Source organism: Aotus nancymaae, unplaced genomic scaffold (genome assembly GCF_030222135.1).
Source record: "Aotus nancymaae isolate 86718 unplaced genomic scaffold, 86718_ANA_hifiasm-v0.15.2.pri h1tg000008l, whole genome shotgun sequence".
NCBI classification, from domain to species: Eukaryota; Metazoa; Chordata; class Mammalia; order Primates; family Aotidae; genus Aotus; species Aotus nancymaae.
This window is the reverse complement of record NW_026988419.1, coordinates 35307644-35324745: the sequence shown is the minus strand read 5'-3', so window position 1 is coordinate 35324745 and position 17102 is coordinate 35307644.

Below are 17102 nucleotides of genomic sequence, written 5' to 3'. Positions count from 1 at the left end.
GGGGTTAGCCAGGTAAGCATAGGATGCCACCAGCTTAGGGACAAGGCTCCTGTATTTTGCTTTTTACGGAGGTCTTCCTGGAAGCAGTGGAGAGTGTTGATGTTCTCCTCTACTAGGCCTGATTCATTGATGTAGTAGCAGCATTCTTCCTGGAGAAACATACAGGTACCTCCTTTTTCTGCTGTTAGCAGGTCAAGGGCCCATCAGTTTTGGAGAGTTACCTGAGCTAGTGATGTGATTTGTCGCTGGAGGGAGGCTAGAGAAGTGGCTGATGCTTCACTGGCTACATGGAGCTTGTCTTCCAGTTGAGTGGCTGAAGTGACACTGTAGCCCATTGCTCCGCTTCCTATTCCAGCAGCTACTAGAGATGATGCTAAAGAGAGGCCAACTACTACAGGGAGGAAAACAGCTCATTTGTTTCGGCGAACAGAGGGAGGAGGCATAAGGAGGGATAGGAAATCAGCCTGCCCATATGCCTTCAACTGTGGGACCAGAGTAACAGGTACACAAGGGGAGGGAAGGGAGGCATTTATAACCTTGGTTAGGGTCCCATTACACCAAAAGTATCCTCCTGGAGGTGCATAGTGGGTGGATCTTACTTTTACAGTTGTGTTGCAGCTGGGACTGTCAGGTGTTCCGTAGCAGAGAAAGAGATCCTGGGAGTGTGCTTTGAACAGCGGGATCCCCATTAGGGTGATGTCAGGTCCCGTAGGTGATTGTGACAGGTTGAACTCAGTCCGGAGGGGAACTGTGGCTAAGGGGGATTCATTGAGGGAGGCACACAAAAAGCAGTAAAGTTTATGGCTTCAGTTAAACATAACATATCAACACCTTGCTGTTCTAGTGTTAACCAAGAGAAAGGTTGGGGGTTATTGCTCGAGGGTCCAAGTTGGTTAGTTAAAGCAGCCTCATTTTGTAAAATGGTGTTGCCTAATGAGCTGAGTCAGTCTACTTCCACTGGCACGACACGGGTATAGGTTCGATATATTTGCCATGTACCACTGGGGTGGCTATTTGTAAACCTGGTGCATATTTTACCTGCAATTCCCTTTTCCCATCAATCATGCCAGGGGTCATGAATAGTAAGGGACACCTTGCCTTGGTTGTCAGTGGAAAGTACTTCACTTTTTGGGGTTTTATGCATGACACAAGAGGCGTACGGGCATCCACCAAAGATAGCGCTCTACTTATGACAAAATTCTTGGTTTGGTCATACAGAAAGCAGAGGCCAAAGCTATTCTGAGAGTTCTTAATAGTATTGGCCTTGGATTTTGGGAACTCAAATTTTATGGGGGATTTGCAATCTATGGGCTGGCAATCTACTTGAGCAATATATTGGGTCTTAGTAGTGGGGCCTTGTTTCCAGGATTCCTGCAAATAGAACCGCCAGGCATAGTAGGGACTGGCCTTAAGGGGAGATATTAGAAGGATTGTTAGGAGGAGGATTTGAAGGGTTAGGAATTGATGGGCAGGGGCCACAGGTGAGGCGGAGGTGAGTGGGATCCAGGGGTTTGGATTCCCATTGGTCATCTCGAGGTGCTGCCTTAAGGTGGAACACATGATACCACGGGATGTGACCTAGGAGCTTGGCAGCCATGGGGGTGGTTAGGATAATGATGTGGGGTCCTGACCACCTAGGCTGCAGAGATCCTGGCTGGAGCTCCCGAAGGAGAACACTGTCACCTGGCTGAAGGGGTGCTGCTGGGTGCGAGTCTCCAGGCCCTGGAACAACGGGGAGAACACAATCTGTGTGCTCCCTAAGTGGCAAAGGAGAGATAAATAGGGAAGGTAGGTGGCTAGGGGAGGTGGTTGCACCAGAAAATTATGGGAAACCAAGATGGGCTGACCATACAGCAACTCAAAGGGGCTAAGGCCTGTTGGTTCCTGTGGGGTGGCTCGTATCTGAGCTAGAGCAAGAGGTAGGAGAGTGGGCCAAGAGAGTTTTACCTCGATAGTCAGTTTAGCCAAATGGTCCTTGAGGATGCCATGGGCCCGTTCGATCTTACCCGATGACTGATGGTGGTAGGGGATATGTAGTTTCCAGGAGATGTTGAGAGACTTGATGACCAGTTGGACTACCTGGGCTATGAATGCTGAACCATTGTCTGACTGGATGGTGACAGGTAGGCTGAAGCAGGGGATGATCTCTTGAATAAGAATGGAGGCTACCATGTCTGCTGTTTCCTGAGAGGTAGGGAAGGCTTCAACCCAACCTGAAAAGGTATCTACAAAAGTTAGGAGGTAACGAAGCTTCTTGTGAGAGGGCATGTGAGTAAAATCAATTTGCCAATCCTGGGCCAGCAGGTTGCTGCACATTTGGTGGGTGGGAAACTGTGGCTTTAGGCTTCCCTGAGACGAGACCTTAGAGCAAGTGACATGTTTTGTGTATCTGCTTGACTGTCTGTTGTAGGTCTGGTGAATAAAAGAGGGGTTGTATAAAGCAGTACAATACCTTGGGCCCTATATGTAAGGATTGGTGTATTTCAGCAATAATTGTAGGAGCCTGTTCCCATGGGAGGGCGATCTTATTATTTAGGAAGATCCAGCCCTGGTCAGACTCAGTTCCTCCCCTTAACATAAGGTCCTGTCTTTCTGATGGTGAGTACATTGGCAATGTAGCTGTGGTAAGGAAAAGAATTGGAACGGGAGCTGGTCTGGTAGTAGTTAGAGCCTTTACTACCACATCTGCCCTTGCATTGCCCCAAGAAACGGCATCCTGCTGGACCCGGTGCCCTCAGCAGTGGATGACCGCAACCTCTTTGGGCAGCATCAGAGCTTGTAAGAGGTTAGAGACTTGGGTGGCATTGACTGTGGGGGTCCTCTTTATGGTAAGGAATCCTCGCTCTTTCCAGAGGGCAGAGTGACAATGAGTAATAAGGAAAGCATACTTGGAGTCTGTATAGATATTTGCCCGTTTCCCTTTTGCTAGTGTGAGAGCTCGGGTTAAGGTGATGAGCTCTGCCTTTTGGGATGTTGTCCCATCAGGGAGTTGGCATGCCTTGAGAGTGGATGAATCTGTGACTACAGCATAGGCTGCTTTTCGCTGTCCCTCGGCTGTTATTACTGAACTCCCATCTACATTCAAGGTAAAGTCGGGGCTGGAGAGTGGAAGGCTAGACAGACCCTCTCGTGACTTAGCAAACATCTCTACTAATTCAGGACAGGAATGAACTGGGGAAGGGGAGTGGGATGGAAGGGGAAGTAAAGTGGCAGGGTTAAGTGGAGAAGAGGGATGAAGACTGACTGAAGGATTTTCAATAAAAAATAAGTGAAACTCTTGTAACCGAGAAGGTCCTAGGTGTGCGAGAGACTTATGGGAGAGAAGGTTGGTGAGCTGATGGGGAGAAAACACCGAGATGGGCTGGCCTAAGGTAAGTTTCAGGGATTCCTTAGTGAGTTCTGTTGCTGCTCCCAAAGCTCACAGGCAAGGCTGCCATCCCCTGACTGTGGGGTCAAGTTGCTTTGATAAGTAGGCTACTGGACGATATACAGGGCCTAGGTGTTGGGTTAAGACTCCAACTGCAATTCCCTGTTTTTCATCAGTAAACAAGTGGAAGGGACAATTGAGATCAGGTAACTGGAGCAGAGGTGCCTTGGACAGGGCAGTTTGTAGGGCTTTGAAAGCCTGTTTTACTACTTACTACTCCAGGGTGAGAGAGGGGTCCAGTAGGTGTGTCTTTAGCTGCTATATACAGAGGTTTAGCTAGAGTGGCAAAATTAGGTATCCAATGGCAGAAGAATCCCACAAACCCTAGAAAGGAAAGAATTTGGTCTGCTGCCTCTGGAGGCTGTAGTGAAAGGAGTGCTTTTCTTCGGTCTGTTGTCAGGCTCTTTGTTGTAGGGGTGAGGCGAATGCCTAAGTAAACTATTGAGGTAACTGACAACTGTGCCTTGGATGGGGATACTTGGTATCCTTTAGATCCCAAAAAGTTAAGTAGAGTGGCAGTATGCTGTCGAGACAGGGAGAGGGAGGGACTAAAGAGTAAAAGGTCATCTACATATTGCAGGAGGAGACTGGGTTGGAGAGGGCAGGAGCTGAGATCAGCTGCTAAGGCCTGCCCAAAAATATGAGGGCTGTCTCTGAATCCTTGGGGCAAGACTGTCCAGGTAAGCTATTGTGCCAAATTGGTGTCCGGATCAGTCCAGGTGAAGGCAAAGAGAAAATAAGATTCAGGGTGTAGAGGGATTGTAAACAAGGCATCCTTGAGGTCCAAAACTGTAAAATGAGAGGTATTAGAGGGAATGTTGGATAACAAGGTGTATGGGTTGGGGACTACCAGGTGGAGGGGTACTACTGCCTCATTGATAATGTGTAGGTCCTGAACCAAGTGAGAGTCACCAGATGGCTTTTGGACTTGCAATATAGGAGTGTTACAAGGAGAACTGGTGGGAATAAGGAGTCCCTGGGCTAGGAGTCGAGCGATAATAGGCTTCAGGCCCTGATGGTGGGTCTTTGAAATGGGAAACTGTGGACATGAGGGGAAGTGAGTAGGATTCTTGAGAAATATTTTAACTGGTGTGTGATGTCTTGCCACTATAGGCTTGGAAGTATCCCACACTAAGGGATTGACTACATCAGGAGGGATAGGGGGTTGAGATGAAGGGTTAAGACAGGGGTTAGTCTCAGTTAGGAGAGACAGTAGGAGGTGTGCATGTGAGGGGTTTGACTTTGTGTATGTGAGATTAGTGAGTTGGAGAGTGGCCCCCACAGCCTGGAGAATATCTCATCCTAGCAAGGGAACTGAGCATGAGGGTATGATTAAAAAGGAGTGAGAGAAGGGGTGTCCCTCAAGGACACAGGCTAGGGGAGGAGTTCGGTTAGCGGTTAGGACAGGAAGGGCTTCCCTCAATTCCCATGACCGTGACCTGGGAAGGTGTACTAGGCCCTGAGTAGGAAGGCAATACAGAGTAGACAGCCCCCATGTCCACTAAAAAAGAAATGGACTTACCCGCTACCTGCAGTGTTACCCTGGGCTTGGCAAGGGTGATGGGGGTCCTCGAGTCTGGGCTGTGTCAGTCATCTAGAAGGCCAAGAAATTCAAGGGGAGGGATTGCTTCCTGCGGACCGGCCTGCTCCTCACATAGAGGTGCGGGGAGTGGGCCTTTGGTCCGGGATGGGCAATCAACCTTCCAGTGTCCAGTCTGTTTGCAGCTTGGGCAAGGTCCAGGAGGTGGACGAGGACAGGGGCACTGCCGGGCCCAATGTCCCTCTTGACCACATTTAAAACATGGTCCGGACGGAGCTCTTAGAGCATCTTGGAAGGGTTTTGACGGACCTTTCCCACTGGATGTTTGGTAGGTTGCCAGCCTTAGGGCTGCCACAAGAGCTTGGGTTTGGAGGCCTACTTTCTGCCATAAGTGGGCCTGTCGGGTGGCCTCAGCCTTATCCTCTCGGCCATTAAAGACCTTAAATGCCATGTTTACCAGGTCTTGTATGGGAGTCTGGGGGCCTTCCTCAGCTTTTTTAAGCTGCCTCCTTATATCAGTCGCTGACTGGGAGATAAAGTGGGTGGCTAGGACTGTAGCTCCTGCTAAGAAGGCCAGGTCCAGCCGGGTATGGAGGATCATAGCATTAGTCAAGCGTTCAAGGAAGGCGGCTGGGTTTTCATCAGGTCCCTGAGTTATTTCACTTAACCTATCATAATTGACTACATTTTGGGCTGCACTTTGCATGCCTGCCAGGAGACACTGTAGCATTTGGTCTCAGTGGCAGTGGCCATCCCAACTGTCCTGATAATCCCAGTTAGGGTCAGCCTCGGGGACCGCTGCTGTGCCTACTGGCATCTGGTTGTTAGTCAGATGTACCTGATTAGCGTGTTCCCGGGCTGCTGTAAAAATCTGATCACGCTCATCTGGGGTAAGGGTGGAGGATAGGATTACAAATGTGTCATGCCAGATTAAATCATATGCCTGAGTAAGGTAGCAGAATTCTTTGGTGTAAGCAGTAGGATTGGTGGAGAAAGATCCTAGGCGTTTCTCAATGACTGACAGATCAGAGAGGGAGAAGGGAACGTGCACTTGGACAATACCCTCTGCTCCGGCCACCTCGCAGAGGGGACAAAGGAGGGAGTCTTCGTCACTAGGAACACTGCATGAGTGGGTGTGTGCACTAACAGGAGAGGCTAGGTTGTTGTCAGGAGGTGGAGGAGTAGAAGGTAGAGGAGCTGAAGGGGATTGAGGTCTGTCATAAGGTGGTGGAGGATTGGGTCAGGCCAGTGGAAAGGAGACCTCCTCAGGTGCATCGGGGTCAGAGAAGGAAGAGGAGGAGGGTAGAGGGGCTAAGGGCAGAGAGGAAGATTCTTTGGCTAGGAGTACTTGAGCAGCAGTACAAGAGGAACAGAGAGAGGGACAGGAATGAAGATACCAGAAAGCCAGCACATATGGAATCTCTGGCTATTTACTGTTCTTCTTGCAATAATTATCTAAGTCTATTAAGATATTAAAGTCAAGTGTGCCCTCTGGAGGCCACTTGGACTGATTGTCTAGAGGATACTGTGGCCAGGTTACAGTAGAAAGGGAGACCAGCTTTTTCTTCTTTATGGAAAGCCCTAGTTTGGGTAGATTCTGAACTAGGCATAGTAATGGCGACTTGGGGTCTATGCGGGAATTCTGGTTCCCCATAATTGACTTTTATGGGGGCAATCAGAAGCAAGTAAGGGAAGGGATAGGAGTAGGTATTACACTCACCACAAGCAGAAGTACGCTTTGCTGAAGAAGGTGGTTGCAGGAATTTTCAGGCAGCAATGGGTATTAAAAGGGAGAGAATGGAGAGAGGCAAAGCTGAAGCTATGTGAGAATTGGAAGGCACAATAAAGACAGTATTACAGGGAAGACTGACAGACAAAGGGTGGGTGCCCCCCAGATGGGAGACCAATCTGATGCCTTCCCGGCCACATCCCCATGGAACCATGGGTGGAGACCCACACAAGCCCCATAGCTGTTAGGCCATGGGACTACACATAAACTCACTCACTCACTCACTCACACCAGAATTAGGAAGAAAGGAGAAAAATAGAGTTAAAGTAGAAAGTGGGAGATGGTAGAGTTAAAAGTAGAAAGCGGGAGATGGTAGAGTTAAAAATAGAAAGTGGGAGATAGAGTTAAAAGTAGAAAGCAGGAGAAAGTAGAGTTAAAAATAGAAAGCGGGAGAAAGCAGTTAAAAATAGAAAGCGGGAGAAAATAGAGTTAAAAATAGAAAGGGGCCGCCATCTTAAGGGTGTGGTACAGCCACCATCTGAGGTGGAAGAGAAAGCTAGGAGTGTGAAGCAGCCGCCATCTTAAGGGCGCGGTATGGCCATCATCTTAGGTGGAAGAGAAAGTTAAGAGAGAGAGACAGAAAAAGAAAGAAGCCAAAAATACAGTTTCTTAAATAAACGGGAGCCTTTTATGCCAAATGGACTAATTTAAAATAATGAATTTGGTATAAGCCAGGGGTAATGGGGCTTCTGAATACCCACACCTCAATCGCTGCTGCGGGGGTGGTCGGAAGAATGGCTAGGCGTCCCAGTCTGTGCTTACTGAGCACTGACAATGAGAGGGTTCAGGAAAGTGGGGATGTCTGCCTCCAAATCCTGACCCTGATATGACAATGAGAGGGTTCAGGAAAGTGGGGATGTCTCCCTCAAAATCCTGACCCTAAGAAACCCTCACGGGGAGAAGACAAGAGTGTAGAGATGTCTCCTCTACACTCAAGTCCTCACGACGAGGCCAGGGCAATGGGCCCACAGCAAACAATGAGAAAGAGTCCCTGACGCAGCCACGATTGCGAGCAGGGAGTCCACGCAATGAGGCAAGCAGCGGGAGGGGTAGTGGGCAACAGAAGTCTTACCTTGCAGTGAAAGGGCTGCTCCCCGGTCCAGCATTGAGTGGAGGAGTCAGTTTCCCCCAGGAGGGGTCTTACAACTCCTTCCCGGGTTTCGGCACCACTTGTAAGGTTTGTTCTTGGGTTCTTGCCACGTTTAAAATGAAGAAACTGAGGCCAGCATAAAAATAATCCAATGCAAAGGAATTTATTCAGGCTCCTGGGTGAGGTTCTGCGGTCCAGACAGGAGGGGCCGGAGAAGTCTCACAGACTCCTCTCAGGCAGGGGGTTTTATAGGGAGTGGAGGCATCTGATTGGTTGTGCCCAAGGTAAATGGGACAAAATAGAGGGGAGTAGGGCCCGGATGGAACAAAATGGCAGGGAGGGGGGCCCAGATAGGACAAAATAGTAGGCAGGGAGTGGGGCCCAGATGGGACAAAATAGTAGGCAGGAAGACAAAATGGCAGGCAGGGAGTGGGGCCCAAATGGGACAAAATAGTATCAGGTAGGTCCTGGTGGGGCTTTTTTCCCAGGCTCCTGGGGGAGGGTGTCTGAGCTCCTGGAGAGGGAAGGGGGTGTGTCTGAGCCCCCGGTGAGGCAACCGGCCTTACAACTTGAAGATCCAAAAGAGTAGAAACCTATCCACATATTAATGTCATAGTAGCTAAAAAACATGAGTTGGACTACACAAGAACACAACATTATGTTCCCATTGTAACATTTCCAAATGGAGACATTTGCCTTTTTAATGTCTTTGGTGGGAGAATGTGGGTCATCTTGCTAAACTCTCCTTCATAAGGCACTTAATTTTTATGTTTCACTGCTTGTTTGCTTAGAACTGTACATCCTATTCTCCTACTCCTGCTTGTTTCCTGAATGTTTCAGCAAAAACATCTTAACTCAAAGATGACAAAACCCCTTAGCCTGTCAATGGAAAATCAGCTGCCACAAGGAAAACATGTGGTAGAGGCAGGCTAGAAAGAACTTGGACTCCTAGGTTGCTCGTAAATTACTGCCAGCTTGCACTCAGACTTTTCCAGACGCAGCCTTTGGAAGAGCCTCAGACATGTCTTTTCCGAGAAGCATTTCACAACACAGTCTCTATATACCAAGATTGCCTCCATGCAGATCAAAGTCAAGTCCAGGCCATAATGAGATTTTTCCCATCACCTCCCTTTGCTCCCATTAATACTTCTCACTTCCTTTTCACTAACACTCTAAGAACTCTGGATTAAGTAAGAGGAAATGAATTCTGAGATCCTAAAGAAAAAGAACTTTCTAGGTAGGAAGAAATTTCTGAAGTCGTGTTAAAATTAAGAACAATTTCTAGCTAATAATCTCTAAAACAAAGTAGGTGTGGTGGTTCCAATCGAATGGTTTCAACAACAGAAATTTATTTTCTCATGGTTTTGGAGGCTAGAAGTCAGAAGTCGAGGTGTCAGCTTTCATTTCTTAGCCTCTCTCCGTGCGTCACAGGCAGCCACCTTCTTGTCGTGTCATCATGATTGTTACTCTGTACACCCACCCATGGTGTCTGTGTGTGTCCTAATTTTCTCTTCTTATGAGGACACCAGTCAGACTGGATGACAGTCCATCCTATGACACCCTTGTATTAACTTAATCACCTCTTTAAGGCTCCTATTTCCAAATACCTTCATATTCTGAGGTACTGGGGGGTGGGGCTTTACCACAGGCATCATTGGGGCTACAATTTACCACATAACACCAAGTAACCCAGATTATTAGCAATTCATGAAAGAGATCAGCATAGGAATGATTTTAGTTTTCTATCTAGTAATACTTATGAATTGACTTTTAGTTTTGTTAACGAGCAAAGCTACAGAATTAGCTGGAATAAGCCTGTTTAGACACAAATGTTTTACTCTAGTTTTTATGGGCTGCATCTGTTGACAAATATCAACCTAATTCCTTTTATTCAGTGAATCACCTCTTTCCAGCTTTCTTAATCACAGCAATTCCTGAGGAGCCTCTATGAACCCAGTAAGTGTCCTTTTACCTCCCCTCACCTCGGCACTTCTTTTCTATGGTCACACCTTTGACTTATGATTTTATGCTTCTGAAATCTTGAGTCCTAGCATCTACTAGTCTGCTTGAGGCATCTTATTTGGCAATGCTTTGACTCCATCCAGATCTTTAACCTATTGGCCTTACCACAGTCTCATTATTAATCACCCTCACCCCCATCAATGTGTCTTCTCATTCTTCCTTATCCACTTAGCTTGTAAGGTCTATCATTATAATTCTCTTTAGCTAGTTTGGTCCTCTCTCCCTCCGAGGTTGGCAGAGTTACAACTGTGGTCAAACCAAGCTGTCTGCTTCTTCCATGGCTTCTTTCCCATCAGCTGTAGAAAAATGTAACTTTTTTGACTGTGCTCACTTCAAAGTCATAGTATGTGATAGACAGAATAATGCTCCCATCAAGGATGCCCAAATCCTGATCTCCAGAACCTGTGAATGTTGGACTTTGCAGATGGATTAAATTATGGCTCTTGAGATGGGGGAGATTATCCTGGATTATTAGGTGAGCCCGGTGTAATCACATGAATCCTTATAAGAGGTTGGTAGGAGGTTTAAGTTCAAAATGGGAATTGTGAAGATAGAATTAGAGGTCAGACAGAGGGAGAAATTTTAAGATGCTACCCTGGTGGCTTTGAAGATAGGGGGAGGGATTATGATCAAGGAATGCAGAAAGCTAGGAAAAGGACAGAAATGACATCTCCCTTAGACTCTCTAGAGGGACATGACTCTGACTGCACCTTGATTTTAGGCCCACAAAGCTGATTTTGGAGTGCTGACTTCCCGGACTGTAAAAGTTTCTGTTGTTTCAAGCCACAGGTATGTGTAATGTGTTAGAGCATCAATAAGAAGCCAAAACATAGAGCAAATCTTAGATGACCACTCATTAACCACTGTCTCACCATAGCCCTGTTCCTCCTAGTGTGCTTGCTTTCCTACTGAACTAGTCATCCCCAAATGATTATTTCCAGGCTACTTTCTTCACGAATCTCCTCTGATACCTCTCCCTAACAAGTATCTAAGATTGCCTCATCTTTCGTTGAGAATATAGAAACTTTCCAAAAAATATTATCTACCCTCCAGAACCATTTCATCCTGCTGTGTCTGCTTTGCCTCTAGTTGCAATAGTTTCTACCCTCCTGTAGAATGCAAATTTCTCTTCATGTGTTCTGGGTTCACTCTCTTCTTACCTTCTGAAGACATTTTCTCTCCTCCAGTATTGTCTTTTTTTTTTTTTTTAAAAAAAAGCCTTTATAGGGGTAAAATAGGGCCCTTCCCTTTAGTATAAAAATCCACCTTAATATTTTTAAAAGTCTTCCCTTTATTCTGTCTCTTCCTCCAATTTAATTTATATGTAAAAGGAATGTGGACTCATTTCCTTATCATGTAATTAACCTTAAATATGAAACATTTTATTTTTCCTATAAGTTAGGTTTACAAAACAACTTAGATTTAAAAAATAATTTTAAAAGTTAATTTATTTTGAAATACTTGTAAACTTACAAAGAATTTGCAAGAACAGCGTGAAAACTCTCAAATAACCTTCATCTATATTCTCCAACTATTAACATTTTGCTACATTTGTTTAATCTCTCTCATCTATTATCATTTTTCTGGAACATTTGAAAACAAGTTTTAGACATAATGCCCAATATTCCTAAATATAAGTGTATATTTCCCCAAATAAGGACTCTCTCCTATTGTAAAAACCACAAAAAAGGTGTCACTTAGACCTCCTGTTCCAGATCTTGATTGACAAGTCCAGCTAATTTAGTACCACATTCTGAGTCAAGGCTCACCCTGGCTGCTCCCAGCCTATGAGCAGTATGAGTTCAGGAAACCAGATTCCTCTAATAGGTGACTTTGAAGTCCTCCCATCCTGGCCAAAATTTTCTTAGAACTGTTATGCATCTATTTGTTGAGGATCCAAACTAAAGTGATGGTACCGGGCATGGGGAGGTCCAAGAAAATAGTCAATAAGATGAATATTTGGGGACTAGCTTACTCACTTCCCATTGGGCAAAAAGGCACCACCCTGAATGATTGATTATTCCTGGTGCATAGGGCTGGTCCAATTTCTAAAGGTTTCACATGAAGTGATCTGAGAAAATGTCCCTGTGGAAGGGAATACCCCTGCAAGTGCCATAATTCAGGCAATTAAAAGATAAGAGGGCAACAATACCTATAAAGACAGTGGAGATAGCTGGTTATTGCTATGATTTATTGCTTCCAGGCAGAGGGATGAAAAACTGAGATTAATAAGTAGTTAAAATCTAAGTGGTGTCCACAGAGGAGGTCTACAGAAACAAAAGAATAAATTCTAAGTGGGAGCCAGAGACATCCTTATAATCTAATTGTAGAAGATTCTTCTGTAATTTTCTTTGTAGATAATAAGGATGTCTTTATTGTCTTCAGTGGAAGAGTACACACAGTTGAAGAGCAGACTAGGATCTGAGTTGGCATTCCTATTTGGAGAATAGATTCATCATGAGACCCCCAGGTAGAGTGGAGACCTATAAAGACCAGTAACAAATGCAATCCTAACTAAAGTCAGGCTCACATTCTGCAGATCTACCTAGTGGTAATGTGCCCAGCCTCGCTTTGTATAATTAGGATTGATACACTTGGCAGTTGAACTAATACCCACATTGCAGCCTTTGTCCATAGTGGAAAAAGTGAAGTTGAAACCTTTGAAACTGACCTGCCTCCTTTGGTCAAGATGAAATTAAAGGAATATTGAGAGTATATGGCAGAGAGTTACACTGCTCATTGAGATCATTAGTCATATTGTCAATTATTTTAAAATTTTACCATTTCAGAAATTTTGATGACAATTTGAATGTGAATCAGAAAGATGTATACTTTAAAGGAAGAATGAGATGGCTGAGTTTTATCTATAACTTATTCTATTTAACAAGGTTATGTTGGTGCTGTGGACCAAATAGTGTCCACCCAGAACACATATGTTAAGCCCTCCTCCCAGTGTGAAGGTGTTTGGAGATGGGACCTTTGGGATATAATTAGGCTTAGATTGGATCATGAGGGTAGGCCTTCATGTCAGGATTAGTGGCTTTAGCAGGGATACCAGAAAACTTACACTCCTTCTGTCTTCACCCATGTGAGGACACAGTGAGAAAGGAGGCAGCTATCTATAAGCCAGGAAGAGAGCCCTCACTAGCAACTAAATCTATCAGTATCTTAATCTTGGACTTCCCAGTCTCCAGCACTGTGGGAAATATTTGTGGTTTAAAGTCACTCCATCAATGGTATTTTGTATAGCAGCCCAAGCAGACTACTATAATTAGAAACTGATATTCTACCAGCATGAATTCATCTAAGATGGCTGATAAAGAAATATATTTAGAATTATTTCTCATATAACAGATTTAATTCTTTCCAAGTGACCCATTATTTAGAGGAGAGTGAAAAAGCACTTCATTTGCCAGTATCTTGATTACACTGAAATCTATTTGACCACAGACAAAACGGTGACTCGATAGTATTTAAAAGTAGGACAAGAGGAGATAACATTACCGAGACTGATCTTTAGACTAATGTTTGGATCTCAGGAAAAGAAATGCAAATGAGAGTGGACTGTAGAGAAAGAAATATTAAAGGTTTTAGAAAAGGAAGAGTTGAAGAAAAATTGGGAGATGAAAAGTTTCATTATTGTCTTGCAGAAAAATCATTTAGAAAGGTCTTGAGAATAAACTCAAGAAGGTTCACAAGGGATGTGAGTTTAATGAAAAGAGACTATTTTTGTGTGATCAAATTATACTTGTTACTATTTCAGTGGAAATTCTGAAATGGAAAACTAGGAAAGCAATTCTATTTGAGACATCAAGTGTTGCAGATGGAGGCTGAATTGATCTCAAGAGGAATAACTACAGAAAATCATTCTGAAAAAAGGATTTATTTCCTCAGTGACAAGGTGTGTTTAGAGAGAGGATCATGCCTTGGACTAGGAATAGAAGCAAGAGTAAATATAAGAAAAAGATGCAGGAATTACTCATATTACTTAAATCAAGACAATTCTGTTTAATTAACTGACTCAACACCCATTTATCATCAATCTTATGCCAAACACTGTACTGGGTAAAAGGAGATAAAATGACTAACTTACATGCTGTAAGTTACTTGAGTGTATATACTGCATTCCCTGACAAAACCTGAATTCACTGTTATTTTCACACATGCCTAGGCACATTCAAAATACTTGTAAAGAGAGCTGAGCAGACATAGATTGGCATGAGTGATCAAATTGGTGAGGTTAACATTGATTACTTTTTTTTTTTTTTTTTTGAGACACAGTCTCATTCTGTCACATAGGCTGGAGTGCAGTGGTGCCATATTGGCTCATGGCAACCTCCACCTTCCAGGTTCAAGTGATCTTCCACCTCAGCCTCCCAAGTAGTTGGGAGTACAGGTGTGTGCCACCACACCCAACTAAATTTGTATTTTTTGGTAGAAATGGGGTTTTACCATGTTGGCTAGGTTGGTCTCTAACACCTGACCTCAAGTGATCTGCCTGCTTCAGCTTTTCAGAATGCTGAGATCACAGGTGTGAGCCACTGCACCTGGTCAATATTAATTACTTCTTAAGGGTACTGCTTCATGTGTTCAAGTAAATAAAACATACACAAAGGACCCTGGTACATTGACTACTCACATCCTTTTATATCACTAGTAGTCATGAAGAAGCAGAGGATTTTCTCTACATTGGTGAATTATCAGAGAGTATCTTATTTTCAGGTCATTGGTGTTAGACCCTGTTACATTAAGAGTCTCCAATTACTCCATTATAGGCTTTTATGTCTATAATTCATTAGTGAAACGTAGTAATGTATTTCAAGTGATTCATTAAACCAGTCCTCACTGAACCCTTCTCTTTGCTGGTTACTGTGTTGAGTGTCAGGGATACAGAAATCCATGAGAGGTGCTATTCCTGGAGTGATCAGTCTAGTGGTAGTGGCAGCTGTGTGGATAGCCATTACTGGATAATAGGACCTGTATGTTTTAGAAATAAAAGTAGAAATGGAACTGCCAAGGAGGAAATGACCAGTTTTCAGGATATCAGAAAAGGATTTATAGAGGATGATGTATTTTTGTTTTAAAAGACAAGTAATCCAGAGATGTTCATGGAACTACTGAGTTAGGAAAAAAAAAAAAAAAAAAAAGGAAACATCCAAAGAGCCCTGTGGGAGGATTTCTAGGAGTAGAGGAGGCTGATTTGAACAGAGTTGTCAAAGATAATCAGATCGAAGTCAGTATATCCAGATAAGCAGGTGAATATAGTGCTTGATTTTTCAAAAAGCATCTTTGCTAAAGATGAGCAAAGTCTGTACTCAGAGCTGTCAAATAATGAGCATCTTTTTTTGAAGTGCATTAGCCTATGCAACTATTAGGAGTTACTGAAAATTTGATGTGATTTTTGGAAAATGGTTCTAATTTGTGACTTCTTTTCACCTTCCTAGTGACCTCTCTTGATTCTTACCTGCTGGATCAATAAATACATTTAGGGATAGAACATAAATTATATTATGGACATATGTTTAGATTCAGAGAGCCAGAATTGCATTTACATTTCAATTCAAAATAGGAGAAGGTATACTTTTAAATCTTCTGTTTGGTTACCTCAAAATTTAATAAGTGTTTGTTGGCCTGGAGTTATCTGCCAATGACTCTTAGATTTTTAAAGTCTGAGACTATATTAAGTTCTCTTTCAATTTTGAAGATAGTTGTGTTGGATATAAATTTTTTGGTTGACAGAATTTTTTCTTTCAATTCCTTGAATATCATCATTCCACTGCCTTCTGGCTCCAACAATTTTTGATCAGAAATAAGCTGTCAATCTTATTGGGAATCCTTTGTATATAATGAATAATTGTTTTGCTGTTTCCAAAATCCTCTTTTTGCTTTTGTCTTTTGACAGTGTGAATATTGTTGAAAGAAAAACTTTAGACAGATTAAACTGAACACAGTTTAATTGAGCAAATAATGGCTTGTGAATTGGGCAGCCAATCAGAACCAGTAGTTCAGAGAGCTCCACTTCATAATATGGACAAGGAGTATTTGTAGACAGGAAATGGAAGTGAGGTACAGAAACAGCTTTATTATTTATAGTTTGACATTTGCCTTATATCGACATGATCTGATCAGTTGGCTGTCTGGGATTGGCTCAAGCTTGACTGCTGTTATTGGCTGAGATGCAGCCAGTTTTTACCAAAAATATACTTTTAAGTCTTTATTTATGTACTAAGTTAGGATGCAGTTCCTTATATAGGGCCTAAAGGTATGAAGGCAGCCTCAGGTAAAATTTAGCATAATTTAACTGTATGTCGAGGTTTGGCTCTCTTTGAGTTTATTCTATTTGAGCGTTGTTAAGCTTCTCAGATGTGCAGATTAATAGTTTTTATTGAGTTTCAGAAGTTTCAACTGTTGTTTATTTAAATATTCTTTATGCCCTTTTTGTTCTCTCTTCTCTTTTTGGGCTTTTCTTACGGATATACTGGTACATTTGATGGTGTCCCACAGATCTCTGAGGCTCTATACATTTTTCTTCACCCTTTTTCTTTTATATTCCTCAGATTGGATAATATTAACTTGTCTGTTTTAAATTCTTCTGCCAGTTCAAATATGCTGCTGAGCCCCTCTAGTGTGTTTTTCATTTTAGTTTTTTACTGTTTTTTTAAACCATATACTTGCATATAATCCAATGGAAGTTTAGCACTGAAAAATATACAACTGCTACAGGATGGGATGACTTTCAGAATCCACAGAACTAGACTCCTGCTCCTGGGAAGTCTTATCAGGCAATCATGCTTAGCTCTAGTACAGGTAGAGCTCTCTTTAGCCTACTTTTAGGCAGCTGACAGTGATTGGGTCTTCTTCTTTTTTTTTTTTTTTTTTTTTGTAGGACTAATATAAATAGTCATGGGGCAAGAAATAGGTAAAAAGTTTTTGTCCTCACCAAAGGCTAAGTTTGTTAAACTACCTCTTCACGGGTAATTGACACTGGCATATCCACTATCTTCTTCAAGGGCAGTCCTAACTCTGCTTATTGAGTGTGGGTGTGACTTCATACTCTGGCCAGTAAGTTAATGATCTCAAAACATAATGGTCCAAAGTCAGCATATTTCTCAGTCTGGCTTGTCTTATGTGAAGTAGCACAAAAAGAACATTAACAGTGTGTTCCTGCTTGGAAGTCATTAGGTTTTGTCCAGTCTTTTTTGGGTCATTTTTCTAATTTGATTACAAAAAGGCT